Source organism: Trichosurus vulpecula, chromosome 7 (assembly GCF_011100635.1).
Source record: "Trichosurus vulpecula isolate mTriVul1 chromosome 7, mTriVul1.pri, whole genome shotgun sequence".
Classification (NCBI taxonomy): domain Eukaryota; kingdom Metazoa; phylum Chordata; class Mammalia; order Diprotodontia; family Phalangeridae; genus Trichosurus; species Trichosurus vulpecula.
Window position 1 is genome coordinate 44219316 of NC_050579.1, and position 6684 is coordinate 44225999.

Sequence of the window (6684 nt, forward strand, 5' to 3'; positions counted from 1 at the left end):
GTTTTGGACATGTCAGATTTAGATGTCTGTGGGACATCCAGTTTGAGATGTGCAGTAGGCAGTTGGAGACATGAGACTGGATGTCAGCAAAGAGGTTAGGGCTAGACAAATAGATCCAAGAAACACCTCCATAGAGATAATAGTTGAATCCATGGAAACCAATAGGATCATCCAGTGAAATAGTATAGAGGAAAAAGAGAAGAGAATCTAGGACAGAGACTTGAGGGACACCCACAATTATCAGGTGTGACTGAATGAATAATCAGCAAAGGAGACTGAAAAGGAGTGGTCAGGTCAGAGAAGAACCAGGATATAGCAATGGTGTGAAAACCAAGAGAAAAGATAGTACATGCTAAAGAGAAGAGGATAAATGATAGTGTCAAAGGCTGCAGAGAGGTCAAGAAGGATGAAGATTGAGAAAAAGTCATTAGATCAGACAAATAAAAGTCACTGGTCATTTGGGAGAAAGTAGTTCAAGTTGCATAATGAAGTTGGAAGCCAGACTACAGAGTCAAGAAGTAAGTGAGAGGAAGAGAAAGGAAGTGGAGGCATTGATTTTAGATAGCCTTCTCAAGAAGATTAGTCACAAACAGGAGGAGAAATATGGGGTGATAGCTACTGGGACTGGACCAGGGATGGTAGAGCACTGACACAGTCCACTCTCCAGTTCAGGATGTGGAGTCCTCCCTTCTCTGGAACCTACTGCCATATGTGGAGGCACTAAGTACTAAAACATCTTAGAGAAGCAGCAATCCACCACCTTAAATAACCATGGAGTACCCAGACATTAGGACTATTGCTACCAAGACTTAGTGTAGCATCAAATATATCTTGGGTGTGTGTCATCCCCTACCATTCTGGTATGAGTCTTAGAACACATAAGATAATATGGGAACCTTTGGTTCTGGAGCCTCAGATATCAGAAGCTGAGTTTCTGGGTTGTGTGTAGGTTATCTCCTGAATAAGTCTCATCTCCTGCCATCTTAGAATGAGGCACCAGAACCTGGGAGGATTGTGAGTTCAACTAAGGGACATAATCAACACCTTATTCTTCCTCCAACACCAAAGTCTCTCAGCTTTAAGAATTCTGGGCCTACTGGGATCAGAGGAAAAGAGAGACCACACCAACTCCATGTTCAATGATCATAGGATTCTTGAGTGAAAGTGTCACTCTATCATTTGTCACTCCTCATATCATGGAGAAAAAATTTCATATGTTGTTCCCCTTATCATCACGCCTCAGAGTTAATTTGTGTCGAGGGGAAAGTCTCCCTCCTCCCCAGCATCTCTCCGTACTCTTATCCCTATCCAACTAAAATTTACCCCTCCACAGTTCATATCTTTCTCCACCATCCAGTGGAGAACCATCTGGTTCCATTGAAATCTTCACTTGATTGCTAACAAATTTCCCTTTATCCTAGATTTCTTTACCTCACACACTCTCCATCTTTTTAAACCATGGAAAACTTGATTCTCCCTAGATGGCACTACATCCTTAGCTACTGTTTCTAATATTGGGGGTACGATTTCTTTTGGACCACAAGAAGGAATAAGTGTATACCTCATTACTCACTCCCATTTGCCACCTTCATGATCTTCATTGAAGTCCATTCCATACATCTTTATCACCAGGGCCAATTTCTTGCTGCTCTTATCTATCACCCTTCGGGTCGTTCTTTCTCCTTTCTCAAGCAGTATCTAAACTATTGGTTTCTTCCCATTCCAATTCCTATAGTCATAACTGGAGACTCCAATACACATATTTATGTCCCCCCAAATCAATTAATTTCTCTATCAGTAAGTCTTTATTAATCTCCTACTATGTTTCAGGCGTTATGTTAGCCCCTAGAGATAGAAAGAAAAACAAAATAATCCCTGCCTTAAAGGAACTTAATTCTATATGGGGTTTGGGGAAGTGAGGAGTTGGTCAGGATGCCTTTGACCAATTGATTTTCCTCCCAGTTGGATTAAATCTCAGAGAAGACAGGTAATGTGGTTTTAATGTGTTAAAAGAAGCCCAAAGACAATGCCTATTCCCTATTACCCTTTTATGAAGTATGAAGATGTTTTCCCAACGAAATTGGAGAGCAATGTGCCATTGGCTGGCCAATCTTTCAAGACTGTTCATGTCCCTGATGGCCTATCAATCAGTAGACATAGTGCTGATGGAAACAGCTCCAAGGAGTATGACCCCTGGGAGCAGAGAAGAGAGCCAACTATGGATTAAAGAGAAAATTAATTCTGGCAGCTTAAAGTCAAACTGTATAGAGTATAAGGTTCAGGGAGTCCACCTGAGTTAGCTGTACAGGAAAGATATTATATCTAAGAGAGAGCAGCATGAGGACACCATAAGGGGGAAAAAGGACACTGAGGCCCTTCAGTGCTGGAGATGTGAGTTTCCTTAGACACATGTGTTCCCTACATTTATACCACATTGCCAGTGAATTCTCTGTCTGTATCCAATCTTTCCACTGATGTTGTATGTATTTTGAGTGACTGTCCCCCATGTTCATAGAGAGAAAGTTTTATAATTATTCCTTTTCTAGCATCTTAGTCTTTGCTTTGAGAAAAATAATTATGTCTACTGTATGACTATTAAAGGTAAGCACTCCAGTGGGGGCTCAGCTATGATATTAGAAGCAAAAACCTACAGAATATACTTGAACCTTGGGTAGTAGGTTCAAGTTGTCCCCTAAGGACCCAATTTGTCCCCTTTGAGTGTTCAGTTTTAAAGAGGTAGACCAAAAGAGGTGCTACATATAAACAACACCATAACCTCTCAATTAATCAGCTTCATAAGCTGCCATGAATTTCATTTTAGCCATATACAATCACAATCAGCCACATACAGGAATAGTTATACCTTAAAATTGGCCATAGTCCATAAGTGTTTAACCATCAGATCTAGAATTTTGAAATTCCTCTATTCAACCACAGCCTCCTCTCTTTTAATCTCTTTTTCTGCCTCTCCCCTTTTAAACCTATTCCTTGTTCGTCATGATCACTAGTCCCTCCACCACTCCAGTCCTGCCCTGGCCTCCCTTCCCTCTTTAATAATCCTCATCCTATGATTAACCAGTTAAATGATACACTACCAAATATGGTTGGACCCTTTGACCTGTTTGTCCTATCTCCAGGCATGCCTTGTTAAATCCCAACCCTGAGTTACCATCACAGCTCACTTCCTCTATTTCTACTAACTTGATGCTAAACATACCTGCAAGAAGTCATACAACTATGCCAATTAGAATCACTACAAATTCATTATCTAATCATCAAGACCACTAAATTTGCCCTTATTTCTTCATGACAATTCTTTACTTGTCCCCTGATGGACTGTCACACCACCCAACATGGCTATCCAAACCTTCTCGTCTAAGATTCAGACCTCCTACATTACTCCCTCCTTCCTCTCTCTTGGCAGAAGTGATGATCTCCTATGTCACTGAGAAAATAGGACCATCATCCTTTTAATGTTCTTTAAATCCTTTAAAGAGGACCAACATCCATTTAATGTTCATTTATTAAGCACCTACTATGTACCTATGCCCTATACAAGGTTCTGGGGATACAAATGTAAAAACAAACCAACCCTTGCTCTCAAGCAGCTTATATCCATCTGTACACATGTACACAATGCATTGTGTGCTCCCACTTTTCCCCCACTCCACACATCCAAACACCTTTTCAACTTTCTCCACTGACTTCCACATTGCTTCCATCTCCAATGAAAGGTGTGAACTTTCTTGACAAAACTAATCCCTCCCTTTCTGGTCCTGATCCTATGTCTTTCTGTGCCAGAAGCATGCTCATTTAGTCTTTCCCTCTCTTTATCTCATCTTCAGTCTCTCCAAACCCACTGACTCCTTCCCTATTGTGTACAAGGGGCCTGGGTCTTCTACAGCGCAAAAGAACCCCAAGACTTTCTTTGATCTTGCCATTGCCTCAGCTGTCTAGCTCTCTTTTCTTTGTGTCTTGCCTGATCATCTCCTTCTTTTGGCTCTCTTCTTTTCTTAACTAAGCTCCTATGAAGAGTGGTCTATAGTCATTGCCTCCATTTCCTCATCTTGCATTCACCTCTAAATACCTTGTAATCTGACCATCAGCTCAATCACTAGACAAAAACTTCCCTCTATGAGGATACCGATGATACTTCAATGACTAAATCCAGTGACCTTTTCTCAATCCATGTACTTCCCAATAGTCAAAGTTATTGACCCTGTTGACCACTCCCTCCTCCTGGATACATTCTTCTTCTTTAGCTTCTGTGACGCTGCTCTTTCTTTGTGATCTTCTTAGCTTTCTGCCCACTCTTTTTCAGTCTCTTCTGCCAGATTATCATCCTCCTCCAGACCACTAATTGTAACTCTCGCTCAAGGTTCTGTCCTCTTCTCTTTTCTAATCCTCATGATGTTTTTAGCTTCCAGGAGTTCAGTGATCATTTCTATACAGATGCCTCCTAGATCTATTTATCCAATCCCAGTCTCTGTCCTGAGCTTTAGTCCCACATCATCTCGTCCAACATTTCCCAAATGGAAGTCCTATAGGCAACAAAAATGCAACATGTCCAAGTGCATTCGATTTCCCCCAAAACTCATCCCTCCTCTGAACTTCATTTCTGCTAGGGACAACACCACCATTCTAGTCCGGATTCACAAACTCAGGGCACCTTGACTCTCACTCAACCTTCCCTCCCCTGTATCCAATAATGTGCCAAGCTTTGTTGATTATACTTCCACAATATATTCTACCCCACACAGACACCACTTTAATACAGGCTTCCATTCCATCTCACCTGGGCATTGCAATGGCCTCTTAACTTGTCTCCTTGATTGTAGTGTCTCCCTGCTCCAATTCATCCTACACATCACAGCAAAATGTACATTCTTCAAATACAAGTCTGACTATGTCACTCCCTCATTAAAGAATCTTCAGTGGCTTCATTCCGTTCTTTCATTGGACCATTTATTTAGAGCTAGAAGTAATCTTACAAGCCATCAAGTCTTCATTTTAAAGATGAGGAAACTGAGGCTGAGAGCACACAACTAGTGTCTTTTTGAGAGGGACAGGGTCTCACATGGGCTACCTCAAGGGGTGGTTTGTGAGTTTCAAATAAGTTAATGTTCATAGAGTGCTTTATAAATTTTAAAGGTCCTTGTAAATGTTAGTTACTATCTGATCCAACTACTTCCTTTTACTTGTAAGGAAACAGGTCCAGAAAGCTAAAGGAATTTATCTAGTCATGCAAATAGCACCTTGCAAACCCTAGACTTAAATATGGGTGCCTGAACTGAAAGCTCAGTGTTCTTTTCAACTTCATTGTGTTTTTATTTTACAAGTAAAAAGTGAGAAGGCATACAATATATTCTCAACCCTTCTCCCATGCTCCCCACAATCAGCGAGAGTCACAGCACCACAGAGATTGTTTTTAATATCTGAAGGTTGTTAGGATATGTGCACTGAGTCTTCTCTTCTTAAGAATAAGCATCTTGTTGCCCTGTTCCCCAGTCAGCCCTCCCCTCTATCACTCCCCTCCCCTCTCATCCCCTTTTCCCTTCCTTTCTTGTAGGGCAAGATAAATTTCTACGCCCCATTGCCTGTGTATCTTATTTTTTAGTTGCATGCAAAAACTTTTTTTTTGTTGTTTTTGAACATCTGTTTTTAAAACTTTGAGTTCCAAATTCTCTTCCCTCTTCCCTTCCCACCCACCCTCCCTAAGAAGTCAAGCAATTCAACCTAGGCCACACGTGTATCATTATGTATAACCCTTCCACAATACTCAAGTTGTGAAAGACTAACTACATTTTGCTCCTTCCCATCCCATCCCACTTTATTGAATTTTCTCCCTTGACCCTGTCCCCTTTCCAAAGTGTTTGTTTTGATTACCTCCACCCCCATCTGCCCTCCTCTCCATCATTCCCCCCCCTTTTATTTTTTTTTATCTTCCTCTCTCTTCTTTCCTGTGGGGTAAGATACCCAACTGAGTATGTATGGTATTCCCTCCTCAGGCCAAATCTGATGAGAGCAAGGTTCACTCATTCCCCCCTCACCTGCCCTCTCCCCTCCTCCCACAGAACTGCTTCCTCTTGCCACCTTTATGCGAGATAATCCACCCCATTCTATCTCTCCCTATCTCCCTCTCTCAGTATGTTGCATCTTGGAGTGGGGGGGGAGGGTAGAAATGGGGAGAAAATTTGTAATTCAAACTGTTGTGAAAATCAATGCTGAAAACCAAATATGTTAAATAAATAAATTTAAATTAAAAAAAAAGAATAAGCATCTTTGTTCCTTCAAGCAGTCTTCCTATGACATATATTAAAAGGAATTGGCCTAAAATTTCACTCCAGTTTCTGGTGAAAGGGTCTCCTTTCCCCCCTTTCTTTGTAATACCCAGAAATAGTCTATATTCTGAAGTAATTGATACAGGATTTCTCCCCTACACTGACTCTGTGCTCTCATGATGAGTCTCATGGTTTGTGCTCTCTAATAGAAGGAACACGCTTCTGGAGCTTCCAAAGAGCACTGGCAATAAGGCATCTTGAGGTCTTCTTCATTCTTCTCCCCTCTCCTTCAGTCTCTTCCCAATATCTCATCAGTAATGTAGGCCTTAGTCTTTCTCTTTGCTCCTCTGCGGAATGGAGTCAATAACTCAAGCAGTTAATTTGGATTATAAAGAGAGTAAAT